Raw genomic sequence first — 12,680 nt, 5'->3', positions numbered from 1 at the left:
AAAAAAAAAAAAAAAAAAAAGGAAAATAGAAATAAATAAGTAAGAAAATAAATGAAAAAGAAAACGCCCTACTGACCTGCCTACAGGCAATCTGAATGGAGGCATTTTATCCATTGGGGTTCCTCTTCCCAGACAACTTCTAGCTTACATCAGTTGACAAACAACTAGCCAGAACAGGCTATACATGAGGTTGGGAACGAAACCCCAGTCCAGACAATAATCCTTTTGGTGAACATAATTGGCTCTCTAGACTTTCACGTTGGACATGGGTTTTACTTACTCCCCAATTTCAGTCCATTCCTAAATGATTTTAACATTACCTATTCAGAGGTGAGCATGTCATAGGAGTCTTGATCAGGGCGCTATGGAGGCCCACTAAAGGACCTCCTGGTCAAAAGAATAGAATCTACCTCTGGCCTTGGGTTAAGAGCTAACATTCCCATTGCCTGCTCTTCCAAAGGTCCTGAGTTCAATTCCCAGCAACCACATGGTGGCTCACAACCATCTGCAATGAGGTCTGGTGCCCTCTTCTGGCCTGCAGGCATACACACAAACAGAATATTGTATACATAATAAGTAAATAAATAAATATTAAAAGAAAAAGAGCTAACATTCCAAACTACCCCAAACATAGCGTTAACCCAGCTGAAATAACTATCCCTTTAAGGAGATAATGCGCTTTCCCTTCCCCAAATCCTCACTCTCAATTAGCTTCTTATGGAACTATGCCAGAGGGCTCTGCTTAGGTCTTCCTGATTTTCCAAATTACTCCAAAAGCGTGCGTGCATGCATGTGTGTGTCTGTCTGTCTGCAAGACAAAGTTTTTCTATACAGCCCTGGCTGTCCTGGAACTAGCTCTTGTAGACCAGGCTGGCCTCGAACTCAAGGAGATCCGCCTGCCTCTGCCTCCGGAGTGCTGGGATTAAAGGTGAACACCACTGCCTAGCCAATATATCTCCTTGTTTAACTTTTTCTTTCTTTTGGAAACTTGCCAAAGCTTAGACCTGCTTTCCTAGACAATTCGGGCTTTCACACTCTTCCGATGAAGACCGCCACCCTGCCTTCTGTCATGAGTCAGAACTCCACTGCTTTTGCCTAACTCAAAAACATGGCTTTCTCTCTTTCTCCCTCCATTTTCTCCTCTGGACAGCTGCTAAGATTTGATAGCTTTGCCTGCCCTGGAATATTGCTTCTAAACTCTAATAAAATTGTCCTCAGGTTTTTCCCTAAGGCTATTCTTTTTTAAAAAAACAATTTTTATTGATTCTTTGTGAATTTCATATCATGCACCCCAATCCTACTCACCTCCCTCTCCCTCTATACCTGCCCTCCACCCTTGCAACCTTCCTCGCAATAAAAAACAAAATAAATAAATAAATATGATAAAAAATAAATTAAAAAACCAAAACAAAACAAAAAAATCATCTTGATTTGGAAGCTTAGGTATGTCATGGTATGTTTCCCAGTCTGCCCTTTTGCCCAAAGAGCTTTAATTGCAAATGCACACCCTCGGGACGGCTCTCCCTGCGCCAGGCCCATTGCCCAGGTGAGTTACAGGGCCTGCTCTCAAGGAGCCCAGCAGCCGGTGAGGGATGGGACTAGCTCTCCTCCTGCACCCACACTTCCAAGGCCAGCTCTTCACACTGCCTGAGCAGGGGTTGGGGAAGACAAGGACATCCCAGCTCTCCCATCCGCTGAGACCATTCTTAAATGCTTTTATTAACATAGACTGAAAACTCCAAGAAGGGATTTCAGTTTCTAGTAACAGGTGGCGCCCTGGATGGAGCGCCCCAAAAATTCCAGTAAAATTGAGAGGAGAGGGAGAAAGATGGGGAGAGATTACCCTGTTTATAGAACCTTGCTGGTGGCACACAAGCTTCTCCAGTAACTCAACCCATGATTTCCAAACAGTAACAGTAGCTGCCCCTGCCCACGCAGCCCTTTGACATCCCCTCCCTAAATTCTAGCGAAGCCACATGTAAATGACTGAGCTGTTAACTGCTAATATTTCTTTACATTTTCAGAATAGAGTAATTGGAGACCTCCAGGTTACAGCAAACGTGTCCCGCCTCTCCTTATTGTTAAGTCTGTGTATCAACCATACGAGGCAAGCACACTGCTGTGAAGTTTAAGTTGCAGAAAGGTAGTGTGTTCGTGTAAAGAATTATAGGCACGAGCCTTAGGAGATAGAGGAGGATTGTAACGTCCTGGCCAGGAAAAAGAACAGAGACTCGTGCTGTGGGTGAGGAAGACGAGGAAGGCCCTACTGAGCACTTAATTCTCTTGCTCACTGTCCCCTGAGCCTCTTCTTTCCCTCCAAGAGTCCATTTGCAGTCCTGAGTTCTCAAAGACAGTCTTTTTGGAAGGACAAAGGTTCCTCCTCTCCTCCTCAGGATGCTTGAATGAACACATTTCCTTCCTGTCAACCCTTGACTAAATATCAGCCTTTGAGTGGTGAGAAGCCATCTTGGATCTAGCAACAAAACTAATGGCAGTTTGGGTGCTTAACTCCCAGGTCCAGTCACTCAGAGGATGAGGGACGGTGGATACTGAGGGACTCAGAGGTCCATGGCCTCCCAGGCAAGCAGGCAGATAGGGAGACTGTCCACGACTAGGTAATCAGATGGTGAGCTCCCAAGATAGCTTGCTTCTTCATCCTCTAGACCTGAGACAAAAGCCTGGCAGTGTAAAACAAAGGCCTTGTGGCTTTTTCTCCTGTCAGTAGGTCCCTGGCTAATGGCTGACTCAGCAAGTCCAAAGCCACATCGGGACAAGTGCGCAGTGGTTGTAGGCCGATCAGCCAGCCTGTCTTTCTCCAAACTGGCCAGCCCTGAAGTATCGGAGGATGACCTTTCTCAGACTTAAAAACTACTCCCAGCTCTCAAGAAGCTGTTTGCTGTGCAGAAGCTCTGTCCCTCTGTGCAGATCTGTGTGCCTGCTGGATGTGTGGATGTCTTCAGCTCTAATAAAAGCCTTTCTTCAACTGCTGGTTCTCTCTGCTCCTATTTGCTCTATCGGAGATTTCTCTACTGATACCAGTCAATGCTCAGATCTTTCCTGCCTCTTAATTCTTTTAGGAGGCAGTGAAAATGAACCGGACCATCACCCCTACACGGTAACAGTACCTTGTACCCGAGTAGGATACCGGATCTGCCTCTATATGCACAGGGATTGTTTTGAGCCTATCACCTTAAAGTATTGCAGATTCAGGAGAAATTCTGAAAATAAGAAGAGGATAGATATCCTTCTATAAGGGAAATTCTTATCTATGCAGAAAACATCCATTTGTAAGAGTGCAACCCACAGTACCAGAAAGAAAAAGCCCCAATGCATGGAAAAGGCACTACGCGAACCTTCCTTTTGTTTACTTTTCCTGGTTACCTTTACACAAGTGCGCGCGCGCGCGCGCGCGCGCGCGCGCACACACACACACACACACACAGAGCCCTTTGTTGTGAGTGTAAGATATTATATAAGCTTATATTCTCAATCATTTCTCCCCAAGTATTTGTCTTCATGTATATATGTTAACAAATTTATTTCTTTTGTTATACAGAACTGGAGGGGGGGGAATTTAAAGGCTAAAGGAAAATTATTTTTCCTTCCCTACTCTTTTATTAAAAGGGAAAGAGTGTTTTGCCTGAATGGATATCAAATATATATATATATATATATGTGTGTGTGTGTGTGTGTATACATACATACATACATATATATATATATATATATATATATAGAGAGAGAGAGAGAGAGAGAGAGAAAGAATGTATGTTTCATTTTGTTTAGATTTTGTTTAGTTGTTTTATTACTACGAGCTGGCCAGCATGTATGTCTGTGCATCACTTCCATGCAGTGCTCTCAGAGGTCAGCAGAGGATGCTGAATCCCCTAGAACTGCAGTGCAGACTGCTGTGAGCTGCCATGTGAATGCTGGGAATTTAACCCAGGTTCTCTGGAAGGGCAGTCAGTGTCTAGACCACTCTCCAGCCCCCTCGATTTTATATTTATAATATTTATATAACAGAAAATGTTCTTATGATATACGAAATGCAACATATCCATCTGTTATACATATTACATATATATATATCTGACAGATACAACATAATAAAATTATCATTGAATTTTTGTTTATTTTTTTATGGTTTTTGGATACAAGTGTATACAGCATGTGTATATTTCTAACTATATTATAATCATCATTTTTTTAGCACCAGCAATTAGATATGGCCAAGCACTTTGCATCCCAAGCTCTAATAGCTAGAAGAATTAAACACTGACCACACAAGACCTGACGAGTTATCTAAGTGAAAATAGCTAGATTCTTTGTTAATTGCTGTTTTCTCTGATTTTGCTTTGTAAGTCTCTGTGACGTTTTATAGCTGTTGTCTGTTGATACTCTGCTACACAAAGGTAAGCATCCTTTTTCTATTAGAAATCACAGTGTGTTTAACCGACGTCAGGAGGCCACACTTACAGCTGACCTTTCAAACAAGAGAGACAGGGGCTGGGAGACAGCTCTGCAGTTACAAGCACCTGCTGCTCCTCTGGAAGACCCAGGCAGGGCTCCCTCCCATCACCCTCATTTGGTGGCTCATGACTGCCTGTAACTCTAGCTCCAGGATGTCACACGGCCCTTTCTATTCTCTTTGGGCCCCTGCATACACACACACACACACACCACACACACACACACACACACACACACACACACACACACACCATACACACACACTGGTACATCCTTTAATACCAGCACTTGGGAGGCAGAGCTCTATGAGTTGGAGACCAGCTTGGCCTACAGAATGAGTTCCAGGACATCTGGGGCTATATAACCTGTCTCACCCACCCCCAATTATAATCAATCTTTAGTATATGTAATCTTTATATATATGAAAGATAAGGAAATGCTTCCACCGCACAATCTGTCAAGACACAATGAAAAGGGACTCAGCATTCATAAAATTTTAGAAGACACCAGGTAAACTTAGCCTAAGCGTCTTTCCTTCTAAATAGTTGCTTGTGTTTGACCTAGAAAAAGGGGCCTTTGGCACTGTCTTCCTGCTTGCCTGCTATACTTCTTCCTCCCCAACCCCCCAACATAGAGCAGATTAAAGGGCAAAGCTTCATCACACCAAGGAGGGAGAATTAAAAGCAAACCACAAGACGGTTAGCATCTGTGTCTTCAGAGAAAAACAGCTCTGAGGCAAGGGACACACTCAGCTAAAATGAAGTGCCTGGTGCCAGCTATTCTGAAAGTCACTAAGGCCGGAGGTTATAGAGAAGGGATTCTTAGGCATGGTGACCTGACACTAACTGGGCGTCTCTAACTCTGGCTGCTGCTTTCTCCTTTTGGGCGCATGCAAATGCAAATCTCAAGAATTTTCACACCAAGCCACCAGCAGATTATAACAGAGTATCCCAAATCCTCGAGATTGAAGAGCAAACAAGGAAGACGGGCACTGCAGTCAAAGAGGGACCCTGAAACAATGGGCCCCAAAGAATGACAGCTTCTGTAGGGATCCCTGGCTCAGGGAGAACAGGCAGAAGCCTGGGGCCAGAGGAGAAGCAGACCCTGTCCCCAGGGAGAGGCTGCACAGTTGGTTCTGCCACCAGCTAAGTCGCGCACATTAAAGTCTCCTTTTATCTGAGCTATAAAGCTGTAACATGGCTACATCAAAGGCAGACAGAATCTAAGAACTTTTCTATCCCCAGTTCTGGCCAAAATGTAAAGAAATCCATTTTCTTTTACTAATTTGTTTCCTTCGTTCTCTGCAACACAGGGAAACTGAGGCGGCACATTTACAGACCTAATTGCCCACACCGCCATTTCCCACACCGTTTCTCCTCTGCCTTCCCTTTGCTTACCTCAGGTTCTCACCGCCCCCCTGGGTTACTCCTCCTCGCTGGATGTTCACTGGATGTTCACGTGTGTATATGGTTTCACACATGCTAAGGAACTTCTATTTGTGGCTCTGAATGGTGGTACTAAGGAGGCTGGGCATTCGACACTGGCTTCCGCTATAGAGCAAGTTCAAGACCAGCCTGGGCTACATAGTTAGACTCTATTTAAAAATGACAAAACCAAATAGATAAACTTCCGTTTCTTCTTGTTAATCTGTCATCCAATAGTCTATCTGTAACATGAGGGGCCTGCTTGTTTGTGTTTTCTGTCCTCCCACCAGGTCCCCCACAACTGTTTAGCCCCAAAGAAAATCACACAAAGATCTCTGTAAATTATAAAGCTGATTAGCCCATTAGCTCTAGCCTCTCACTGGCTAACTCTCACATCTTGATTAACCCATTTTTCTGATCTATGTTAGCCATGTGGATCACTACCTTTTTTCAGTGGGGCAGATCACATCCTGCTGCTTCGGTGGTCTGGGCAGGAGAGGGAGGAATCAACTTCCTCCTTCCCAGAATTCTCCTGTTCTCATTATATCATTTCTATTTCCTGTCTGGTTTTCCCACCTATACTTCCTGTCTGGCCGATCAGCGTTTATTTATAACATGATTGACAGAATACAGACAATTCTCCCGCACCATCTATTGGGTCCTAGTCAGAGACTCAAACAAGAAAAATGAGTGTTCTCTTCTCCTTCCCTCCCCTGAGAGCTGTGTCCATTTTCCTCCAGATTTGGCAAGAGCTTCGAGTCTGTGATGATGTTCCTTTGTTCAATTGTTTTAATAAACAACATATTCTGAGTTCTCCAAGACCCTATATCAAATCCCCATGGCTTAGGGGATTTTCAACCACACCATACAATGAGAAATGTACCTTGTGGAGCAGAATTAGGGAAGAAAACATTACAGTCAAATCCCTCTTGAATTTTTATTAAAGTCTAGTTGGGCATGGTGGCATGTGCCAGTGATTCCAACGCTCAAGAGACAAAAGATAAGCAATGCAAGTTCAAGTCCAGACTGGGCTGCACAGCAAGCGCCAGGAAAACCGGAGCTACTGGTGAAAAACTGTCTCAAAAATAAACAGACTTGAAGTCCTCACTTTAGGGGCTGGAGAGGTGGTTCAGGGTTAAGAGCACTTATTCTTGCACAGGACCCAGGTGGAGTCCCAGAACCTACATGGTGGCTCACAACTGTCCGGAACTCCTGTTCTAGAGACCCCAATGCCCTTTGCTGATTTCCAAAGGAAGCAGACAGGCACCTAGTGCACAGGCATACATGTGAACAAAACACTATACACATAAAAATAAAATAAACACATCTAAATTTTAGAAAATAATCTAACTTCTTTGTTAGTTCAAGGCCAACCAGGTCTTCAGAGAAAGTTCCGGAACAGCCAAGGTTACTCACAGAAACCCTATCTTGAAAAAACAAAACAAACAAAAAATTAATATAAATAAATATTCAATTTAGGAGTTGGAGAGATGACTCGGTGTGTAAAATCACTTGCTGTGTAGCCTTGAAGACCTGGGCTCCAATCCCAGCACCTACAGACCACGCTGGACGTGGTACACACACACTTGTAACCCCAGGCTAAGGGAGACAGTGACACGAAGTGACACTTGCTGGCGGTGAGAATCCAGGTTCACAGAGAGTTCTCAAAGGAATGAGAGAGCAATGGGACACTCTGGCCTCTACCTGAGTGTGCAGAGGCACACCCACCACAGGCACCTGCATACACGACATCTATCCATACACAACTCTCTCCCCTCCCCCATCTTCCCCCCCCCCCCCCCCCCCACACCTTAAGCACAGGTGAACTCGGCTTGGGATAATAAAGATATTTACCTAGCCTCCCTCCCTCTGTCTCTCTGTCTGTCTGTCTCTCTCTCTGTCTCTCTCTCTCTCACACACACACACACACACACACACACACAGACACCTTAAGCACAGGTGAACTTGGCTTGGGATGATAAAGATATTTGCCTAGCATTCATGAGGCTTTGGGCTCAACTCCCCAGCACATCACAAAAATAAATAAACAAACAAACAAAAAAGAAATACTGAGGCACTGAAGGTGATTCTGTAGCTGCTGTTGTTACTGTTTTGTTGTCTAAAATCACGAAGACGTATGAAAGTTCTTTGGCTCTGAAACCTGAACTCTGAAAACACCACCAAAAGCCTTCAATTGAGGGGTTTTCACAGCAAGAAGGAGAAAGGGCAGGAGCACATGCACCTCCGCGGACCACTGCTTCTTTAATTCCCCTGCTTCCTTCCCAACCCACCTTCCATTTGATCTCTCCTTTCTACACAGAAATCCCCACAGGCCATCACCAGCCTACAGGCAGTTCAACAGCCCCATAGCAACCGAACCTTTCCTTCTGCATAAACAGCAAAGGGCCCCAGGCTTGGCTCCCTAGAGACCGGGCTACACCACTCAAAGTCCTGTAAAAGAACACCAAGCCACTTCTCAGGAAGAGGGTGGAGCCCAGAACACCTGTTCTACTTCAGAATTCTGCTAAGTGACAAAGTTACAAGGCCAGGATCACGCATGGAAGATTAATTCCCAAGAGACCAGCTCTTTAATATTTAAAAATAGCTCCAAATAAGTGAGCTTTTATTGGATCCTAATTAAACACATAGCCAAAGGCTGTTTTAAAAAATTAAATTAAAAACGCCAGCATGAAGGTTCAGTGGGTAAAGGTGCTTACAGCCAAGCCTGACCACCTGAGTTCCAGCCCTGCTACCTGCACGATGGCAGGAACCGGGCCCCGCATCTTGTCCTCTAACCCTCTAACCTTCCACAATACACATGGCTCAAGTGCACAAGTTCTTGCTCACATGTACGTACAAATAAGTAAATACATATCATTTATTTTTCTTTTAAATCTTGGGACAATAGAAAAAAAATTAAGCATGAACAGGAATGAGCACCTGCCAAAGCTAAGTGCACGTGTGAGTGTTATTCTTACCATACGCACATTTCATCCTGTATAAATTATATCTTACAAGAACTATGTGTTAATATTAAACTCTATTTAATGAGTATTTAAGAACTGTCTTGACATCTACAACTTCCTTTGAAACCCATTAATAAGAGATGGGTAGAAGCCAGGCACCGTAGTGCATGTCTGTAACCCCAGCACCTGAGCAAGGCAGCCTGAGACACACAGCAAGGCCCTGCCTCAAACAAACAAATAGAAAATAAAAGACAGCAGGCTGGGGGTCCGCTCCATGTTGAGTGTGGGCTTTGAGTTCAACCCCAATGCCACAAAGAGAAGGGAAAGGGAAGGGTCCAGAAATGGTGGTGCTGCATGCCTGAAGTTCTAGATCCTGGCAGAGAGACACAGAGGGCCTAGGAACTCACAGGAGACCCTGTCTCCTTCACCCCACTCTGGCCCCCAAAGTATGGAAAACGTTAACAAGAGAATCTAGATGGTAAATATACTGGTTTTCATCATAAAATTCTTTCAACTTAGCCAGACATATGGCACATGATTTTAATGCCAGCACCCAGGAAACAGAGGCAGGTAGATCGCTGTGAGTTCGAGGCCAGCCTGGTCTACACAGTGAGTTCCAGGCCAGCCAGGGCTACATAGTGAGACCCTGTCTCAAAAAATATATATATATATTTTCTCAGGCTGGGGTGATGGCTTAGACAGTAAAGAGTATGACACACAGAAGCATGAGAACTTGAGCTTGTGTCCCAGCCAACATAAAACAAGGAAGGAATGGCGGCATGTCTATTGCTCCAGCTCTGTGAGACTGGAACAAGCTTAGGCTGGGAATGCTCTGGTCATCCACTGCAGCCAAAATGGAAAAAAAAAAAAAAAAAGAATACGGTGCTTTGAATAAGAACAGCCCCCATAGGCTCATATATTGAATGTCCAGCCAATAGGGAGTCCACTATTTAAAAGGATCAGAAGGATTAAGAGGTGTGGCCCAGTTGGAAGACTCACATCACTGGGGTTAGGCTTTGAGGTTTCAATCGCCCATGACAAGCCAGAGTCTCTCTGCCTACCTCTCTTCCTCTCTCTGCCTGGGGATCAGGACGTAGCTCTGGGCTACTGCTCCAGTGCCTGCCTGCATGCGACCACGCTCCCCATCATGCTAATAACAGACTAAACCTCTAAAACTGTAAGCAAGTCCCCAGCTAAATGCTCTCTTCAGAAGAGTTGCCGTGGTTATGGTGTCTCTTCACAGCCAGGGAAGAGTGACTAAGACAGGGTGGAAAATGACAGAGGAAGGCACCTGGCCAACATGTCCTCCACATATGCACACACACAGTGAATGCACCTGCATGCACCAAAAAAAAAAAAGAGAGAAAAAAGAAACACCTTTTCATTAATACTCTCACCTTCCCACTATACTGTAGGTGTCTCGAATACACTCCTGAAGCAAACAGACAAGCATTTCTAGCCTAGAGCTTGCCTTTTGCTCACCCACACTCTTTAAACACAAGCATAAGAAGGAAAAGCAGAACAAGGCCTCCAATCTGAACAGAGGTGGAAAACTAACATACCAGAAGCTGGGAACCAGTGTTTCAGTACACACCTATATACTCAGAGCCTCAGTATGAAGTCCATCCACTAACAAACCATCAGGGATTCTGATGCATGTTTCTCTTTGATAGGTTGAAAGGTGTGAGTGAGTGTGTGTGTGTGTGTGTGTGTGTGTGTGTGTGTGTGTGTGTGTCATAAAGGCCAGAGGTCAATGTTGGGTGCTTATTTTTGAGGCAGGGTCTCTCTCTGAACCTGAAGCTCACCAACTGGCTATACGGGCTGGCCAGTGAGCTCCAGGAACCTCCTGCCTCAGTACCACACCCATAGGGGCTTTTACATGGGTGCTGGGGATCCGATCTCAGGTCCTGAAGCTTGTGAGAACATTCATTTCCCCAGACACAAAATGCTTTCAGAAGGGATAAAGTACTTTCCTCATTCATAACTTAAATGCTGCTTTCTAGAACCCCTAGCCACACTATTCATCTTCTCAACTAAAGGAATAACAAAAAAATTCTCTAATGTTTAAGGAGCAAAGCACTTTCTGAACGAATGGTATTTGAGGGCTATTAGTGACGAGAATATGTCACCCCACGATCAGACCGCAGGAGACAAAGGCATCACTCACAACGAGCCTCCTTCATGGGAGGATTACTCTTAGCTGGTTATTTTGAGCAACAGCAGATACGGCTTTGAAAACACAGCGGGAGTGACTTACTCCTTTATAAGCGGACTTCTGTATCCCTAAAGGAAATCATCATCTTCCCCACCTCCTCGGGCACACCCCCTCCTCTCCATCAGCACCCCCACGCCCACATGAAAGAGCTCCAGACTCTTCCACGAGGCACAATGTGAATGTGCACACCAAGCCCTGCTCTTGGTTTCTGGGTTCCTCCTGGCCACCTCCCTGTTACAGGCACCGCAGGTGGAGACGGGAACCCTAAGCCACCTGTGAGAGGTTCACTAACTTCTCTGGGTAGCGGCCATGAGGGGATGTTAGTCAACTTCTATGCAGTTTCTCTTGCTAATCACTTTAGACATAGAGGGTTCAAGCTAAAAACTCAGAAAAAGGAGAGATTTTCCTTCTTAAAATCATGTTATTATCATTGTGGGTATGACGTATGCGAGGGTGTGTGTGAGCCACAGTACATGTGGGGACAGCCAAGGTCAACTTTGGGGAGCTGGTTTCTACTTCCACATTTACATGGGTTCTGGGGATCAAACACATGTCATCAGGCTTACAAGGCAAGCACTTCTACCCGCTGAGCCATCTCATTGTCCCTCCAAACTCCTTTTTCCATCTGAGCAGAGTCTCACTAAACTGCCCAAGCTGGCCTTGAACTTGCTCTCCTCCTGCCTCTGTCCCCCAAGCAGATGGGATTACAGATCTGTTCTACTAGGCCTGAGTCGGTCCTTAAAGCTGGGATAAGATAGTCAATATTCAATGATAATTATCTTACTCATATGATTTAGAAAAGCAATATATACAGCAATATATATATAGCAATATATAATATATATATTGCTCAAAAACTGCTGATAATAAAGACACATGAAGAATTGTACGAGAACTGTCTCATAGATAAGAAGAGTTGGCATCTCTAAATTACAGTTATATAAAGTATGAATTGTAACAGTTATTACATTTGTGTGTGTAGTGCTAGGGGTTGAATTTAGAGCCTCACCTACACTTGAAAGTACCACTGAGTTATATCCCAGGCCCACAGTGACCTAAATTTAAACATAAATTTTCTCAACAGGCATTTGTTTTACTTTATACCTGAAAGTCTAAAAGTACATGCATTTCATCTCAACCAGAAGAGTCTGTGGACACCATTCGTCTTTGGCAGACCTGGGGGTTAGACCCAGGGCCTTACACTGTGGGCATGCTAGTAGCACTGAGCCCAGTTTTCTTTTTGTGTTTATTCAGGGTCTCGCTATGAAGCCTAGACTGGCTCTCCAGCTGTGGGCTCCATGTCTCATCATCTAAGGCAGTTTGTGATAGGGTGATTCCCGATGACCCGTCACTGACAAGGGTGGACTAACAGCACAACCTCACCTTGCTGTCGTCACAAGAGGCCCTTTGCATCACATCCACTGGGAAAATATTTATCAAGGAACAGATTCACCAACCGCCAGGAAACTGACCTTACTGAGCCAGGCGGTGGTGGGGCACGGTTCTAATCCCAGCACTCGGGAGGCAGAGGGTGGTAGATCTCTGTGAGTTCGAGGCCAGACTGATCTTCAGAGCTAGTTCCAGGACAGGCTCCAAAGCTACACA

The 12,680-nt window shown here is 44.7% G+C and overlaps 1 protein-coding gene across 1 annotated transcript in view; it reads right to left on the bottom strand.

Annotated features, from left to right (window-relative positions):
• The window catches only part of Fntb (farnesyltransferase, CAAX box, beta), a 66,791-nt gene that overhangs the window by 49,407 nt on the left and 4,704 nt on the right, over window positions 1-12,680 (bottom strand). The window lies entirely within an intron of this gene.

This window comes from Microtus ochrogaster, chromosome 1 (genome assembly GCF_000317375.1).
Source record: "Microtus ochrogaster isolate Prairie Vole_2 chromosome 1, MicOch1.0, whole genome shotgun sequence".
Taxonomy (NCBI): Eukaryota; Metazoa; Chordata; class Mammalia; order Rodentia; family Cricetidae; genus Microtus; species Microtus ochrogaster.
Note: the sequence above shows the minus strand (reverse complement) of the source record. Positions and strands in the feature narration are given on the sequence as shown.